Here is a 19,673-nt window from a genome sequence, read left to right as displayed (position 1 = left end):
AAGGACTCCATATTTGTGGCAGAAGTTGCTAAGGACCCTAAAACAACCCTGTGAAGAGTCATGGCAGACTTAGTGGCCGCTTTACCCCAAAGTCGACCTTTTTCTGATTTATTCCTGCTGCAGTTATTTTTGGTGGTGCCCTCCAATACCCCAGACTCCTCTACTGAACTTGCAAAGCTGAGTTCAGTTGAGCAGCACAGACAAGGAGATGAGGACAGATGTAAGTGCAACATCCCAGAATGTTTTATTAATTTGAAGGCTTCTTTTTCTTTGAGGTCCAATAACTCCCAACACCCCCCTGACAGTGATAACACCTGTTCCAGCCTTACAGATTTGTTTGGTGTGTAGACCTAAAGTGTTCCCTTCAAATTCCTTTATTGACTCTGCCAAGATTGGACATTCCAGTGTTTGGCAGAACTGTTTAGGGTACCAGGGCAGGCCCTGTCCAAACCAGGGGCTTTCAGGTATAGAGGTGTCTCCAATTTCTGATGCATTGACAATTCCACTGCCAATTGTTAGCTTTTTTGGGATTGTAGGATTTTTGGCCCTTTTTTCCTTGGTGGAGGCATCTCCAGGTGAGCTTATCTGTGTTATATGAAATTAAAAGCAAAATAAATAAGGGGGGGGGCTCAGTTGGGGCACTCTTACTGAGGTTCACTTACTGTCAGAATCCGCCTTACTGCGACTACATCGCCAAGAAACTACGATTCCCATGATTCCCCCTGGATCTGTTCCAGGAAGTACTTTAGTGGAAAGGACCCGCTTCCTGTTGCGTGTTATTCTTGTTCCGTCCTTGGCGTTAGAGCAGACACTCTGCACGCCGTTTCCTGGTTTCCCTGAGCTGGGTCTCACCTGGGAGACTTTGAATCCAAGGTAGGATTCTTCTGTCTGGGTGATTGTCGGTGTGCGCTGTTCCCAGCAGCGTTAAAGACTATTTTCCCCGACATTTCTGTATTTTGACTGGGTTCACGGAATACTGTGGCAAGCTGCTGCGTGTTTCCGTGCTATCCGCCTTCTGTGGATTTGAGGAGGCTGATTACGTTTTGGAACTGTTGTTAAAGCAAAAGGAGTCGGAGGCAGTTGTTATATATCACGGAGCGCGGTGGTGGTCGAAACTACACGTTACCGTGTTTTGGTTTCAAACATGTGTAATTAAGGGAGCGGAGCGTGGTGGTGGTCGAAACTACGCGTTACCGTGTTTTGGTTTCAAACATGTGTAATTAAGGGAGCGGAGCGCAGTGGTGGTCGAAACTACGCGTTACCGTGTTTTGGTTTCAAACATGTGTAATTAAGGGAGCAGAGCGCAGTGGTGGACGCAACTACGCGTTACTGGTTTTTTTCTTTGTTTTGTGGATTACTTTGATTCTTGTCAAGTTGAACCTTCGACAAGACAGTGAGGAGCGGAGTGTTGTGGTTCTTGCTTCCTACACACTTCCGTATCCTCAGCTCACCGTCTGGGATATTGGCTGGGATCATACTTAAGTTCCTTCTTTATTTTACTTGTTCATACAGACCCCAAATACATTACGCCCTCTGTGCTGCCATGTGGTACGTTATAGGTGGGTCATTTAGCATTGAAGTGTAGCATGCAGAACATACTATTTGAATGTCATTACATATATCATTTATGTTTCCAATAGGAGATCCAAAGGCAGTAGTGAAGTGTGATGAGAGTTACATAGCAGAAGGTCTTGTTCTTTCTTTTACGCAGGTATACATGGTTAATACTAGCGAGAATACATGAGAGTAGCCTGGTGCATTGTTATGGTGTTTATGAAGGTGTCTTTTGTCGTTTCAGGTTTCCCTTTCCCTGCTGACCCCTTCCTTTCCCTTCCCTTTTCTTTCTCTTCTTATTTTCCCTCACCTAATGGCTCAAACACCTTGTGTACTATAATCAGGGTGTTGGTGACATTTGGAGGTGAACCCATTTACACAACAACTGGATTCCGTGGAGATAAATCTGACACTTACTTCCTCCTGCTCCTGCACACAATGTTGATGGCTGAGCTGCCGTGCTGCAGCCACCACCACCCTTTAACACTGCTTTCCGGCAATCCACTGCTCCAGATATATGCCCTTGTCAGCCACCCCGTTCTCACTTTTTCTGCTTCCACCTTTGCCTGCTCCAACCCTTACAGGGATGGGCTGATTCCAAACAGATACTATGCGCCACTGGATTCAAGCTAGCCTGGCTGATGAAGTGTAATACCCATAAACGGGTCCCAGGATGCTTGTTTCTGGTCCAGGGAGGACTTGGCTTGGCAGTTCGTTCTGGACTGTTCCCATGAGGCACAGGGTCAAGACTAATTTGCATATGGCTGGGTCTAAACTGGGGTGGCATGGTGAGCAAAAGAACAATGGATTTAACCCAGATCTCTTGACTGGGGGAGAATGTAAGATTTCTTCAGCATTCTGTCCATCATTTGTTTGCGTAGCACTTTTTGCCCTAAGTGGGATGGGTATGCCCAGACATGGGTCCCTTGCTCACTCTGCCACTGGATTCAAGCTAGCCTGGCTTATGAAGGGTAATGCCCAGAAGCCGGTCCCAGGATGCTTGTTTCCGGTCCAGGAAGGACCTGGCTTGGCAGTTTGGTCTGGACTGTTCCCATGAGGCACAGGGTCAAGACTGATTTGCATATGGCTGGGTCTAAACTGGGGTGGACCTGGTGAGCAAAACAACAACGGGTTTAACCCAGATCTCTTGACAGGGAGTGAACATATGATTTATTCAACATTCCGTCCATCATTTGTTTGGTAAGCACTTTTCGCCCTAAGTGGGATGGCTATGCCAGACGTGGGTCCCTTGATCACTGTGCCACTGGATTCAAGCTAGCCTGGCCAGAAACCGGTCCCAGGATGCTTGTTTTTGGTCAAGTGAGCCAAATTTCTTACACCAAAACGTGACCCAAAGTGGCAACATTTCATTGGCTGGTATGTCAATAGATATTAGAACTCCTCTGCATTCCCCATTCACATCTGCAAATAGACCAGACAAAGACAGTCATTAAAATCGTTATAGAAAAGTGCACGAAAATTAAATTCTAAATAAACAATAATCCTTAAAAAACATGAAGCTGAACCCTGAGGACAGAATACAAGCGAAGAATTTGTCCTAGATGAAGTGACATTTCCTCATTCAGATTCAAACCTGTAGGGGACAGAGTATTGTATTTCACAATCATTTCTAGACTCAAGTTTCATTAATTCTAATGTTCTATTGCCTCCCCTTATCCTAGTGGGTATACAGTCAAGGACACAAAATGTCAGCAAATTGGCATTCTGATTGTGGCATACACTGGAAGTGACGGGCAACAGGGTATTGTTTGTCATTTTGCTTTATGGCCCGTAGATGTTGGAGTACCCACTTTTTGCCTTTGCGGATCATGCTCCCTATGTAAACTTTGTCATAGGGATATTTCAGTGCATCAATAGCAAAGTCAGTGTTGCAGTTTAGGTGCTTCCTGATTTTGTAGGCGGGTTTGTCTTTGCATAGTTTAATAGTTTTACAGCTAGAACTGAATTTACATGCTTTGCACTGATTACAGGTAAAGAAGCCCTGAATATCGGTGCGTTTTTTAGGTTGGTTTACTAGGCTTTTACTAAGTGAATCATGTAACCATCTGGGTTTTCTGAAAGTGAGAGAGGGATATTCTCCAATGTATTCCTTTAAATACTCATCACTTCTTAAAATTTCCCCAAAAAATGGCAAACTCTTCCTGATTTCCCTGCCTTGATTGTTATACTTGGTTTTGAACATAATGGGCTTGTTGTGTGTTTCAGTGACTCTAATTTTGGGAATAAGCAGCTTGTGTCATTTCAGTTTTTCTACTTTAGATATGACTTGTTTAATGATCGTTCTACTGTAGCCACGTGCTCTAAATCTCTGAGTCATTATGTCACTTTCTATTTGGTAGCTTTCCTCAGTCAGCAATTCCTTTTGGCCCTAAGTAGCTCACCAAAAGGAATACTGTGAATTAAGGTTTTAGGGTAGCAACTGTTGGCATGTAACAAGCTGTTGCCAGCCGGGGTTTTCCTGTAAAGTTTGCTTGAGATTTTCTCATCTTGGATCTCCAATTTGAGGTCCAAGAATTCAATGGTAGTGTTATTGGTTTCACTAGTGAAGTGCAAATGTAATGAATTGTCATTAAGGACAGTAACGAACTACTGCGCCTGGGTTTCAGTCCCTCTCCATATGCAGAAGATATTGTCAATGTACCTAACCCAGAGGACGACGGTGTCAATGAATTGTCTGGTGTTGTTGACAACTTGCTCATCCCACCAGCCGAGGTAAAGTCCTGCAAAGCTGTGGGCAAAGCAAGTTCCCATCGCCGTTCCCTGGGTTTGTCTGTAGATCTTATTATCAAACAAGAAGAACTTGTTTTTTAGGCATAAATGGATCATCTCAAGAATTATTTCAGTATGGAAAACAAAAGACAAGGATCTACCTTTCATGAAAACCTACAAGCTTCAATGCCAAGGTCTTGGGGAATACACGTGTATAGACTATTCACATCCTACTCATAAGTAAGTAGCCTTTCTCCCAGGTGATTTCATTAATGATTCTAAGAAAATCACCTGTGTCTTTAACAAATGATGGTAATGATTGGACTAATGGCTGAAGAAAGTAATCCACATACTTGGATGTGTTTTCTAACGCACTGTTTCTTGATGACACAATAGGTCTTCCTGGTGAGTTGCTAGCATTCTTATGGATTTTTGGCAGAAGGTATAATACTGGAATTTTCGGATCTTTACATACCAAAAATGAATATTTATCTTGGTTCAGGATACCCCTATCTCGCCAGTCTACCAACTTGCTAAGGACATCTTTGTTGGCTGCATCGTATTCTAATTTAGATGTGAGGCAATATCTATCCCTTGTTTGTGCCCCTCCCCAAGGTACATTTCAAGGGGCCAGATCACAACATTTTCTCCCTTATCTGATTTTTTGATGACAATATCAGTGCAGGATTCTAACTCTTTCTGTGCTGTTAAGTGAGTTTTTTAAACATTCTGCACTGTGTTTGATTTACGTGATTCTAGTTTCTGTTATTCTCTAATCATGCCCTTTTCAAAACAATTGATGACATTGTTATTGATTTGTGGAATAAAACAGATTTAGGTTTAAAACTGGTTTCACCCCTCCAACCCCATATCGATATCAGTGTTAATGAGATTGAGATATGGGTCATCAATAAAACATTCATCATCAGCCAGTTCATGTACTGTATGTAAAATATGTATGTCCTCCATAGTGAGTGCAGAAGGGTTAGCTTGCCCTGGTGATGATAATTTAGGTTTGTTGCTAGAAAACCATTTTTTCAGTTTAAGTTTCCTGATAAAACCAAACAAATCAATGCACGTTTCTGTGTAGTCATATTTGGAGGTGGGGCAAAAGGATAACCCCAACGACAGTACTTCAAGTTGGTTTGTTAGCTTACAGTGAATGATCGATTAGAGACATTTACCACTGTCATGGTGTCCGTCATTGTTTCGCCTTTCGGCCCCTTTCCTGTGCTCCCATGGGGCTGTCCACAATGTTGCTGTTGATGTACTTTGTTTGTTTCCTCCTCTTGCGCTGCGACCACGACCTCTGACCGGGCTTTCGCTGTCTGCCTATGTGCGTTGTCTTTATTTGGCCATCAGCTTGAATCCCTTTAAAATGCGAGCTTTTTCTCCACTTGAATCTGTTTGAATGGAACTGTCACTTCCACTGTTATCGCTCTCCAATGTCTCTAATGTAGTAGTTAGTATGTCTTTTTGTTAAGTGTTCGTGTGACTTGTACCATTGGAGGTAGAAGGCTGTTTGTGCTCTGCTGAGTCTTTAGTCTTTTTTCTAAGTTGGTCCCATTTTTTGCCAAAGGTGAGAATCTGTCCTTTGTTGTAATCAATTTAATCGTGCTGAAACTTACTTTGTTTTTTTACCTTTATTTCATTCTCTACTTTTTCTAGTCTTTTTTCCATTTTAGCCATTTCTGTGTCAAATTCCTCGTTTGTGTATACATCTTTCAATTTCTTAATGATGTATTCGATGTCATTTGTTAAAATAATGCATTCTTTTTCTACATACTTGATCAGGATCTTTGGCATGTTCATGGAACACTCAAGGTTATTCACCATCCACTCATTGATCATTTCTGGATCTGGTTTTTGAAGTGTGGGAGTAATAAAGATGTGCAGGCCATGTGGTATTCTACCACATTCCACATACTGTTGTAATGCTGTAGCCTCCCACCACTTTGATTGTTCTTTTTTAAAGTGTTCCAGAGTTTGTCCCATAATTTCTATTTGTCCTCTACAGTGTTGTCGCTCAGTGGTGGCACACCATTGTTACCAAGCGGTGCTGTTGATTTTGTAAACAGCTTGCTTACTGCCTCACGTCTCTTCATGTCTCTAGGTGTTGCCATGGTAATCGTTTTAGCTTCGTCCGGGCTACATCTGGCAGTACTACTTTTACTGCAAACACTTGTTTCTTTAATCTGTATAGCTCCCCAAATAGTATATACCACAGCCACAATAGAAAGACACTTGCGTCTCTACTCAACTGTTTACTAGCGAAGTCTGGAATAGAGGAGCCGCCCTCCGACTACTCCTCGCCCTCCTCCGTTTTCAACCCAGCGGCTTCGAGCACAATTGTATTGTATTGTAATTGCATTTATATAGCGCTTACTACCCCTGACGATGCATCGAAGCGCTTTTTCGGTGAGTAGCACGCTACTCCAGGACCCATAGAGGATTAGTGTTCAATTAGTATAGTGAAACATGCAAGTACATTTTAAGTGGTAGATAGGTTAGTCAGTTATTTGGATTTGGAATGATAGCAGAAGGATAGAGGAGGACAAAGGTTTGTATTAATATAACGCTTGTTGACGTACGCTATTCAGGAAGCCTACAAAGGATTAGTGGTGAATTAATATGGTGAAATATGAAGTAATTTCAGTGGTGGATATTAGTCAGTTACTTGGAGTGAGAAGGATAGCGGAGGGATAAAAGGGGAAGAAAGATTTGCATTCATATAAGCACTTGTTACCCCTGATGGGTGTTGAATCGCTTTTCTGGTGAGTAGCACGCCACTCCGGAACCCATAAAGGATTACTGTTGAAAATGAGTATAGTAAAAAAATATGAAGTAATTTAAGTAGTGGATATGTTATTCAGTTATTTGGGTAGTATATTAGTATGGTTTAATATGGAATTTGAGAAGTGAACATGTTAGTCTGTTAATTTCGATTGAAAAGGATAGTGGAGGGATAAAAGAGTGAAAGATTTTTTTTCCGTTTAGGTCTTAGCAATAGGAGGAGGCTTTTGGATGAGTAAAAATGAGTTTTGGAGGGGAGGACTCAGAGGAAAGAGTTTAGGAAGGTTTGTTTTAGGGGATCGGTATAGTAAAAGGTGTCAGATGATACAAGGAGGGGTAGAGTAGAAGAGAGTCTAGAAAGGGTTATTTTGGCAATAATAGAAGTGGTATGGGGTTTGGGATAAATGAGAGAGTGGATGTAGAGGATATATTGATAGATGTATAGGATAAGAGATAGGGTAGCGCATTGGAAGGAGTAGTAGAAGAAGTTTGAGATGAGTCAGAAGGTTGGGCTAGAAGATATATTGAGCGAAGTATAGGCTGAGAAATAAGGTAGTGCATTGGAAATGCTAAATTAGAAGAAAGTGATAAATATGTAGATCCATAATTACATTGAAAGTATATGTGTTGCAAGAGTTACAAAGTGTGGTGGTGTGCAGTGTGTGTTGTGCGTTAGTGTAATTATGGTAGAAGGGAGAGGAGGGTGTTTGTTGGACAACTGATGGAAGGTCTGTTAGGTGTAATTACAGCAGGAAGAGTGTGTCTGAATGGGATGTAGTTATGTATGGTGTTGATTGGTGTTGTGTTAGTGATGAGTGTATTGGTTAGTGGTATATAGGATAGAGTTCTGTACTGTTTGTAGGTGATGGTGGATATGTGTGGTAGTTGGGATAGTAGGGTGTGTAGATGTGGTTTGGTTGGGTTTCTAGTGCGGGCTGGTACATTAATCTGTGCGTGGTGTACATTTGGTGTGAGTGTGTTGCTCTGTTTGTGGATGTGGATGGTGTGGGCTGGGTATTACTAAATGAGAAAAAGGGCAGCATTTCTGGCCCTAGTCCCGACCAGTCTCGAACAGGATCAAACAGGTAACTGCCCTTGTCCTCTCTGCCCTTAACAGGATCAAACAGGCAACTGCCCTTATCCTCTCTGCCCTTAACAGGATCGAACAGGCAACTGCCCTTGTCCTCTCTGCCCTTAACGGGATCAAACAGGCAACTGCCCTTGTCCTCTCTGCCCTTCGCGTCGACGCCCGGGCTAAGACGCCCTAAGCCTGGCCTTTTTTATAGCTCTAGTAATCAGGTGACCCCTTCAGCCAATGGGAACCCTAGACCTAACACTATCCAATCACTACACTAGCCCTAAAATCTAGGAACCAATAGGAGACCAGGACCTTACATCCAATCTTAGCCCTAGTCCAAGCAGCCAATCAGTTCAAAAACCCTGATCTCTATGTCCAATAAAGGCCCTAGCCCTACCAGTAGTCCCAAAACAAGTCCATGCAACCAATGGTGCAGGTAGCCCTAGTCCCCACTTCCAATAGAAAGCCTAACCCTACTCTAAGCCCCACACCTAGTCCAGCAACCAATCACACCAGAAGCCCTAATTGTTACTTCCAATTAAAGGTCTAACCCTAGCCCTAGTCCCACCCTACTCCCAACAACCAATAATATAAGATGCCCTAGTCCCTACTTCCAATAGAAATCCTAACCCTAGCCCTAGTCCCAACCCTACAATGATTGAATCACAGACCCAGAAACCAATCAGAATCCTCAAATACCCAACCAATGAGGACATTAACCCTAATCCAATAGAAACACCAGATACAACCACCAATCAGTGTAGACATGTACCAACCACTAGCAGACCATATAAGGTCCCAGCGACCTCAGACAAGGTTTGCTGGCCAGGGAGTTGGAAGCTGCTTCTCCGTTCAGAATCTCCTAGGAGACAGACAGGCTCAATCCACACTTTGGACTTCAGCAGGTAAGGGCCTCGCTAACTTGTAATCTAACAATACTGTTTGAATAAAACTTTACTCCCCCTGCTGGCCAAAAAACGAAGTGCACAGCCCCTAGTAAAACACAGTTTAAACAGCTCACAGAAGCACCCTCTGAGGTAGAAAAAATCCCTGTTGCTGGGGGGGAGGCAGGGGGCTGGTTTCACTGGTTTGTGAACACAAAATGGTGGCTGGGAGTGCACTGTTTTAACATACAGGTCTTAGCACAGAGCAAAGGAGAAATTTGGAGGGAAAACAGAATTGTCACCAAGGAATGAGACGGACAAACTACAGAGGTTGGACTGCAAATCCCACAATTCAACACACTAAATGGAGGCAATCATGGGCATTGTCACTTTCTTTTAAAGAAACAGGTGCTCCTTCTGTGTACAATCATAGAAAGGAAAAACATACTACTGTCAGTCATTAACATGTGTCAATAAAGTTGTACAACGTACACATAATTTACAGGCAATGCATAATGATACAAGATAATGTAAATAAAACATTTATCTGGAGTAGAAATGACATTGATTAACAGTGCACCAATATATACTCGCCGAGGTGCAGTGAACCACACGAGTGCTGAACACGTTAGTTGTAGCCTAACTCGTGTCCGTTTACGGTGCATGCATTCCATAGCGTGAAAATGTCCTCATGAAATCCACATATATATATATCTATGAAGACATTGTGTGCAACTGAATGACCCTAATAAAAAAACGAATGAACATAAAAAAAATTTTTTTTTAAATCTTTGCAATGCCAGTGACTTATTCCTGCCATTCTAATGCTTCTTTGTCATTGCTAAAAAAAATGTATGGGGGGAGGGGGTAAACAACAGGAGGGGGAGGTTGGAAAATAGTACCTGCGTTACCACACAAGCAGCAGACAGACACTAGGGGAGAAACAACAGATGCCAGATTCCGAGAGCAAACTGTACTTATGGCAATGGAACATATTAGAAACTGTGCGGACAGAGTTTGAAATCAGTATAATATACTATTTATAGAAGCATTGAGGCCAGAGATAGAGCATGAAACACTGAGGTAAAAGGGTGTGTGTAGAGGGAAAGAAATAAACATGTGAGAAAGGCAGACTCATTTATGTAAGAAAGGGAATGTAAGTGTCCCTATAGTGCCACAGGAGCAATCAGCTTAACCACATGATTCACCACCTCAAATAAGAACTAGGAGAGATTCCTTCCAGAGTCTGTTAGAAGTGGGATCCTCATTGACCTGGGGTTTATGCTTTGGTTGTATTCACAATCATATAGTGTTATTATTTTGCCAGGATCCACAGGTGAGAATGTCTTTTTGAAGAGTGAAGTTTGAGATGACTCTCTAGCATCCAATGTTCCATGGACATTAGTAATTTGTTGCACCCAGATGTCGAGACTTCATCCATTTTTAGGCTCGCGCAGCAAGAGTCCTTTTGTCCGGGGTTCCGAAATGGACCCTGGAATTGTACACGCTCGTGCGTGTGTTTTTAGTTTTGTCTTCTGTTATTGGGCTTTGAGTGTGTGTTTTTTTAAAACAGAGCACTCAATAGGAAAAAGGCGGGTGCATTGCTCCACCCACGGCCTATTGGTGTCTGTTACGCGCACCAAAGCCCATGTGGTTTCAATTATTGTGCTCAGATACGGGCGCGATAATTGAAACCATATGGCTTTCTGTGGCCCGCGAGCGCACCATTCTTGGCTTTCTCTGCTTCCAAAGCTGGTCAACAGCAACACCTGGTATTGCAGACATCATTAATCTGTGTGCGGTATAAAAACGTGTGAAAGAGTCTGTGAGTGTGTGTTCTTTCTTCAGCAGAGTCTGATGACTGCTACCACCACTCTGTGAAACCTCAGGCTGCACCTCTGACGCTTATATTCCATCAGCAGAGGGGCACCGCCAGTGCCAGTCCAGTCTCGCGCTCGAATACTCTGCTCACCTCGAATCCTAACGTGGGCTCGGTCGGCTCCTAGGCGCATGAACGTCTTTCGCTAATTATCGGTGTTGGGGGTGGGGGAGTGAGGAGGAGGGGCTGCTGTGCTCCGCCCATCTCACCTCCTAGACTGGCTGCTTTTCTATGTGCTGTTTGTGTCTTAACATGAACCCTAAACCCTACCTGCCCTTCTGAGCAGCGAGCAGGTGGTGGCCCCCATTGATGCTCTCTGGGGCTCTACGGGCTGCACGAGAAGGAACTCCTCATTGCTGGCACACAATTACCCATATGTTCTTTAGTGCAGAACATTAGGGATTTTTGGGCACTATGCATAGTGCCAATATCGGCAACACTCCCCATCCCTCCCACAGCAATACTTTAGCGAAATAATCAGACACAACACATTTTTAGTGGAGAAAATTGCTGCAGGTTTATTTGCATAACAAATATGCCAACATGGTGGGTTATCTTACGAGCGATCCGAGGGCAGGCAGCCCCTCGCCACCTGCCCACTTGATGAGCCAATCTACCCAGTGGCCCTCGCCAATCGGTGTTTGTCGATTTTGGGGGAGGGTCTAGCCCCTCCCACCGGCGGATCACCAGTCCGCCCCTTACTCACGGCCCTCCCAGCTAAGGGGGGGCGGAGAGTTGCAGGCAACCCCCGGTTGCTCAGGTCCACACCCGCCCGAAGGACTAACAGGGCGCCGTCGCTCCTCCAGGGTCTGGCGTGAGGACCTCCCTGGGGATTTTGGCTTTCACACCCTTCCTGTGCTCCTGCAGAGGGTACCCTTACTGTACCTTACAGCCTCTGGATCGCCCTGTAACTCTGCCACAGCACTGGGTGTGGCCACCGTCACCCCAGGGCCCCCCATCAATATAGACCTAGTTACCTACAGCCTGTTCATTCAAAGGCCTCCCTCAGTTCAAGCAAGGATATGTCCATTCCTCCTCTGGACAGCTGTGCTGACCAGCAACCGCAAGCCCCTATCAGTTCTGCCGCTCTACAGGCCCGTGAACTGTATCAGTACTGTCCCTGATCCTCTCAACTATGACTGCAAACTGCGCTCTGGAGTTGTCCATATTAGTACTCCATCCCCTCCATTTCAGCACTATCAAGGCCAGTTGCACCCTCCTGGGAATGGCTCACTCGCGCCCCCTGCACACAGAAAGGCCTATTTATGTGTAGCCCATAACCTTGCATTTATTCCCGACAGTATATCATGGTTCTGCTGAAAATTTAGCTTGCTTGACTGCATTGCACCTTCGCGGATATTAATTTTCCTACTCCGTTTCCGGCCGCCAAGCTGATGACCTTGCCAGCCCTAACCCTGGGTGAACTAAAAGAAGCTATACTGTTACCCATGTGCCCAGCTGCTGTTGCTAATCATGGTCCCATACAGAACCGGTAAACTAGATGCTGTACTATATCATTCACTCATGACAACTTGACAAGCCCAGGAGCAAGCCTGAGCTGGCTACCCCAGGTCCCTGCTGCACAGGCCTTTCCCTAAAGAGCTCTCCTAATTACAGAGCATTCAACCCAACAGAACTGACCCATCTGTATCCAACTCGCACTGTGTCAGAAGAAGCGCACCAGACTCCCTTAAGGCTAAAAGGATGCCCTGGGCCGCAGGCAGTTGTCCACCATTATCTGAACCTAATGAGTGAACAACATTATTTCAATTACTTAGCTAACTATATCACAGGAGAACTCCTGCTTAAATTTTTTTGGGGCGGGCCCTAGCCGCGCTTACAGAAGTCCAGACTTGATAATACTGTTGTCCCTGACCACCTGGACAGGCCCTCTCCCCTGCCGTGTGCAAACCCTATAGTGTGTCACAAGTACTGACCTTCAGATAACTTCTGGAAAAGACCCCTGGACACCCCCCTAATGATTACCATACCAGTCTTCTGCCCATCTACCCTTGTGGTTACCCCTCCTGTCACCTATGAGCTGAGGCCAGTAGTTACATAAGGTAATTGAGGACAACTGGGGCTAATGTGTAAGGATGTCATGGTAATTGCACAACCGCTACACTTAACACTGCTTCTAATCTCCCCTACAAGAAGTCAGAACCGGGTTGTCACCTTGCCCCCCAAGAGCACTTAACCAGGAACAGCATTCAGGCTCTGAGCCCAGAGCACGCCCTGGCCATTCCTGCTTCCGTTCCCACCTGTCCTTCTCAGAGTGGTGCCTGTGTACTTGATCCGATTGTCCTGAAATTAGAAAAAAGGTTACACTCCAATCCTGGACGTGCTGACCCAGAACCCCACACACTGGCCCCAGTGTGTTCCTCCCCTGTACCTGCTCTAAGCCCTGGCAGGCCAGCCTGCTAGGCGTGGTTTGACCCTTATAGAACGAAACCCGTGCGTTTCTGGAAGAGAGAACAAATCCATGAAAACAGCCCCTAACCAGCATTGACAGGTAAGCCTATTGCTAACTCGATCGCCAGGATCAGAGCCCCTTACTTGCGCACCAGTTGCTGTACAAAAGAACACATTCCATTATTGCACATGGGATGCATGATATGCCCAGACACACCATTTGTTTAAAAGAAAACGCATTTCAATTTTGTCACAGGTGATGCATGAATTGCCCACACTAAGCATGAGCGCAAAATCCGCTCCGATCGCGGATTTTGCGGATTTTCGGTAAATTCGCGGTCCGCGAACTCTCGCGAATTTACCGAAAATCCGCAATCCGCGATCGGAGCGGATTTTGCGGTCAAAAGTTCAAGCAAGCCTAATTTACGATGGCGCCGGCAAGCTGCCAGCGCCATCCTCAAATAGTTACTTAATTAGCTTCAACAGGAAGCTCTAATACATAAGATAAAGCAGGGGCTCGAGCGCCTGCTTTATTTTATCAGTTGGAGCTTCCTGTTGAAGCTAATTAAGTAACTTTTGCAGGATGGCGCCGGCAGCTTCCCGGCGCCATCGTAAATTATTTATAATGGTGAGAAACGGAGGTGTCTTCTCGAATAAATATGAGGGGCAGGGTTCATTCTGGCACGACGGTCCTGGCACAAAAAATAAACCTCAACCCCAAGCACTTACAGTCTATCCGTTACGCATGTGCCCTAGTTGAAGCTTAAATTCAGTGACTTGACTTTCACGAGCGCAATCCTCGTGCTGCTGTTCCTGTGTAACAACATTGATTTGCAGCCACACCAAAATGCAACAAAAGAAAAGCCCTTCTCAACCAGTGGTTCCTCCAGCCTCAGTGATGGTATCCCAGAGTCGCAAGAAAGTGTGCCCAGGCAGACAAACATTACGATGCAATGGTAATGGTGGATAGCGCTGTACTGCTGCGAATAACTGAACATTCGCAAAAGCCTTTCTAGTGACAGACACATTATGCTTAGAGTATTTTATGCTCTGAACTTTTCGGACCATTGGACTCTTCAAGGTATTTGGGTCATTCTCCGTGCCTCGTGGGCCGGGGGAACTCAGGAACCACATAAGTGTGTTTTATTGTTAAATCCAGAAAAAAAGAAGTGCCTTCATGTTACAGTGCCTACATTAACTTTGTGATGTGGCCTCGGGACTTGGCTTGCCACGTCACGGCTGCAACTGTTCGACGTCTCCACTTGCTCTCCTGACAGTAGCCTCTCACCTGATCTCCGCCGTCCGCCTGAGGCCTGTCTTCCCTTGGGCATCTCGCTTGTCTCTTCTTGAATTCTTGTTCCACAAAAACAACTTTTTCTATATCTAGCACCCTAGAATGTCCAACTGGTATCCAAATTTAGAAAACTAAAACGGCAAGTTTAAAGCCCTGAAAACTATTCTTTTGCAATGCTTAAAAATATGAAACGGTTTTACATTAAAAAAATATTGCAATGCATATTAAACTGTGGCATATTTAATTTTGTGAATTAAATAAACAACGAGCAATACACTCTTTGGAGGTTCATGTAGTGTATAAAAGTTACATCCACCACCCCCAACACACAAGTGTTTGTTTAGATTTTATTTAAATCATCTCCTTCTGTATTTGAATTATTCGCTGTATTCGCTAGAAAGTGAAAGAAATTGAAGTGGGCTCCTGCCATCCTCTGCTGGGAGACCTTAAATGTTATATTTTTGTGGGTATTTATAAACCCACACCTAATCACAGATGCATCGCTGTACGTAGAAATAGGATTTGTATGCTGCATTAGAAGACAGAGGGGCTTGCAGATGCGTGTACAATGAGAACTTTAGATAATAAATGTGTACAAATGAAGAAACACCGTATCGGTGAGTGGGAATGGAGGGAAAGGGTGCAGCGTAGGGTGCTTGTGCCCTGACTGCACCACTGAGGACAACCCTGTGCGATGGAAGATCGTTCCAGAATGTTGGTACCTGTATTGGATCTGGACCTGTGGGTGCTGCTAATCAGACGAGGTCAACGACCCTGTATTCGGGGATACAACCTCTTAGCCTGACCTCTGTGAATACTGACAGAGCCAGAGGGTTATAGCGTGGCCTGGGGACACTGACACCCAGACTCGAGCAGAGATATTTCAAAGCTGAGTAGAGCAGGGCTTGGGTCTCACTGTTACAGAACAGATAATTGCCTTGCGGCATAACTTGGTTAACCTCATCGGCCTTTGCATCCTTGACTTTCACGAGCGCAATCCTCGTGCTGCTGTTCCTGTGGCCAGGAGCTTCTGTATCTTATTCTTTATCTGCTGCTCTGATCGGTCTCTGACCTTTTATACACACAAGAGGCATGTGTACTCGCATGGAAGCCCCGTCCGTTTGGCCCCGCCCACACACTCGAGGAAGCCCCGCCCCCAAATCCGCCGATCCGCAAAATCCGCGGATTTTGCGGATCCACGATCCGTGAATTCGCAAATTCGTGAATCGTGGATCCGCAAAATCCGCCCATGCTTAGCCCACACTCTGCCACTGCTTACCAAGAGAACACCCCAATTCCTGCCCAGTAAATCAACAACTTGCCCAGACTCATCAGTTGTTTTACAAGAGAAAACATCCAATTATTGCACAGGAGCTACCTGCAATGCTCAGACTCACCAGTTAACTACCAATGTATTACTTCCATGGGGTGTAACCTGCGCGCCCCACAACAGAGACCGTAATGACACCCGAGGAGAACCTGGGTGTCCCAAACCCTAGCACACTGCCCCCAGTGTGCTATGACCCTTATACCTGTTGATAGTTCAGGTGGCCCCCCATGTCAGTAGGGCGGTTCTCCAGCGCGGTTCCTGCATTTGAGACATAAAGAATTCATTAGAAGCCCTGCCCCCCTCATATACCAATATGGATTCTCTGTAATGAAACAGGGGCCATCAATGCCCCCCACGCTACCAAGGCCAAGCCTGTTTGTCAGTTACGAGAACTAGTTTGTCCACATTACATTCTCGTAAGGAGTTGGGTGGGGCAAATACTTGCGTACCTCCAGCGCCTGATGCAGTAGTGTAGTGTATTGAAACTAAGTCAATTATTCAAATGCTAAGTCTGATAATGACCATTGCACTTTGGTGTGTGTGATTTAGAATCACTTCTTAACTCGTCCCCTTACTATTCTTCCCAGAAACACCTCCTCCTCCCAGGCCTTCAAAACTGACCTCAAAGTTCTCCTCCTTTAAAGACACTTCCAGATTTAATTCATGCCCTCTCTATTATCTGAAGGAAGAGCTTTTATTATAAAAAAATCTATTCTCCTTGACTATGGAAGTGTTTTCCCAGTGTGTTCTTGTGGTTTGAGAGTCTGCCATGTATTGCAGTATTATCCTTCTACCTGTGTTTGGTACTCTTTTGTAACAAGCACACATCACTATTCTCTTGTAACACACTGTTTGCTACCTCTTACATTGTGTTTGCTTCCGGTACTTGCACAAGTGCCACCATTGCCTACATAACGTTAGTTCTTGTGTTTGAGTGTCTGCCATGTATTGCAGTATTTTACCTCTACTTGTACTTTAAACGCTTTTGTAACTTGCACACATGTCACTTTTTCCTCCTGTAATGCACCGTTTGCTACCCCTTATATTGTATGCTCACATTTGTCATTTTGCTTAATGTAACTTAGCGTTTGCTTTTGTAATGTGTTCACTTATAGTGCTCTCTTGTATCAGTTCTGTTCCTATTGTGAAGCGCTGTGACCCTTCGGGTAAAGTCCGCGCTATATAAAGGCATAAATAAGAGTGAGTACATGATTGTGAACTGCAGCGGGATGTGGAACGTCAATACAAGACTCGAACCCGGTTCCCCCACATCAACAGAAAATCGTGCCTAAAAGGCCGGAGCGGCCGGCTTGGCTCACTCGAATGCCCCCCCACGAGCCACGGCATCCCATGAGCGCTGGAATGCCACCGCCGCTGTTAGCTGCAAGATGCCGGTTCAGTGAATAGAGCAGCTCCCTGTACCCGAACAGGGCCGTCCGACACGAGTGTGGCCGGTAGGGGGTCGAGATGTCCAATACAGGGACAACGGACATAAATACAAAGTGGCTACGGCCACGACCGGACTCGCCGACCGCGCCGAAACATCGCTCCTAGAACGAAGAGCCTCCACCGTACCCGCTGCACCCCCCACGCACCGAATATCATTGCAGGCCACCAACGCTGCCATGGACGCGATCATGGCATCCCAGAAAAGCTGCGGAGAGCTATAAACTCACAGCGAGCACGGCGTGCTACGCTCCTCCCAGACACTGCATTTCCGTGGCATCAATGGGGGGTCGAGCACCTCGGGGATGCGGGCCACCCCCCGTGCTGCTTACAGTTCCCCACTGCTAAACACACTCCATTGCTCTGCCGCACAGGAGGCCCGAACAGCTGGCTTGGCTCCGTCGACCGCCAACCCCGCAAGCCCCGGCAGGAAACTAACCCGGTGCCTACACAACAAAGCCGGATGCACATCTGCTCACCGCCACACACCCCCACAAATGATAACTGCCAAAGGCACAACGTGTTCCGCAGAAACAAAGGACACCGCCACAATGCCGACGAGGGCTGCCATCAATTTCGGGTACACGTGAGAAGTATGGGCGAAATTTGCAAAATCGAAATCGCAATCCGCAAAATCCGCGAATTCGTGCGAATTTGCGGAGTTTTGTTTTTTTGTGTGTTCGCGGGGTTTTTTGCGTGTTAGCGGGGGTTTTGCGTGTTCGCTGGGCTTTTTGCATGTTCACGGGCCGCTTGCATTGCGAAGTTACCCATGTGGTCGTGTATGGGCACAGCACCCTCTGGTTCACCACTGCCACCCTCTGGTTCATCACTGCCACCCTCTGGTTCACCACTGCCACCCTCTGGTTCACCCCTGCCACCCTCTGGTTTACCCCTGCCACCCTCTGGTTCAGCACTGCCACTCTCTGGTTCACCCCTGCCACCCTCTGGTTCAGCACTGCCACTCTCTGGTTCACCCCTGCCACCCTCTGGTTCAGCACTGTCCCCCTCTGGTTCACCACTGCCACCCTCTGGTTCACGACTGCCACCCTCTGGTTCATCACAGCACCTCTGGTTCACCACTGCCACCCTCTGGTTAACCACTGTCACCCTCTGGTTCAGCACTGCCACCCTCTGGTTCACCACTGCCACCCTCTGGTTCACCCCTGCCACCCTCTGGTTCACCACTGCCACCCTCTGGTTCATCACTGCCACCCTCTGGTTCATCACAGCACCCTCTGGTTCACCCCTGCCACCCTCTGGTACAGCCTGTCACCCTCTGGTTCACCACTGCCTCCCTCTGGTTCACCACTGCCACCCTCTGGTTCATCACAGCACCTCTGGCTCACGCCTGCCACCCTCTGGTACAGCACTGTCACCCTCTGGTTCACCACTGCCACCCTCTGGTTCACGACTGCCACCCTCTGGTTCATCACAGCACCTCTGGTTCACCACTGCCACCCTCTGGTTAACCACTGTCACCCTCTGGTTCAGCACTGCCACCCTCTGGTTCACCACTGCCACCCTCTGGTTCACCCCTGCCACCCTCTGGTTCACCACTGCCACCCTCTGGTTCATCACAGAACCCTCTGGTTCACCCCTGCCACCCTCTGGTACAGCACTGTCACCCTCTGCTTCACCACTGCCGCCCTCTGGTTCACGGCTTTCACCCTCTGGTTCAACACAGCACCTCTGGTTCAGCACTGCCACCCTCTGGTTAACCACTGTCACCCTCTGGTTCAGCACTGCCACCCTCTGGTTCACCACTGCCACTCTCTGGTTCACCACTGCCATCCTCTGGTTCACCCATGCCACCCTTTGGTTCACCACTGCCACCATCTGGTTCATCACTGCCCCTCTCTGATTCACCCCTGCCAACCTCTGGTTCAGCACTGCCACCCCCTGGTTCAGCACTGTCACCCTCTGGTTCACCCCTGCCACCCTCTGGTTCATCACTGTCACCCTCTGGTTCATCACTGCCACCCTCTGGTTCACCACTGCCACCCTCTACCAAGACCTTTTATGACGAAGCGGCAGCACAAAAGATGCGCCATAGTGCTGGGTATTAACAACGTGATGCATCTAAGAGATGCGTCACGTTGTAAAGCCCTGCGCCATCAGGAGGCGTTCTGGCGCAGGGGAGGGCGTTCCTGCGCAGGAACGCCTCCTAAAAGTGGCTGAGTGAAATCTACAAGATTTCACTCAGTCACTTTTAGGCCAATGCTGCGTCAAAACCCTGCGCCTGCTTGAAGCAGGCACAAGGCTTGATGCAGCAT

Source organism: Lissotriton helveticus, chromosome 11, assembly GCF_964261635.1.
Source record: "Lissotriton helveticus chromosome 11, aLisHel1.1, whole genome shotgun sequence".
NCBI classification, from domain to species: Eukaryota; Metazoa; Chordata; class Amphibia; order Caudata; family Salamandridae; genus Lissotriton; species Lissotriton helveticus.
This window is presented reverse-complemented; position numbering follows the sequence as displayed.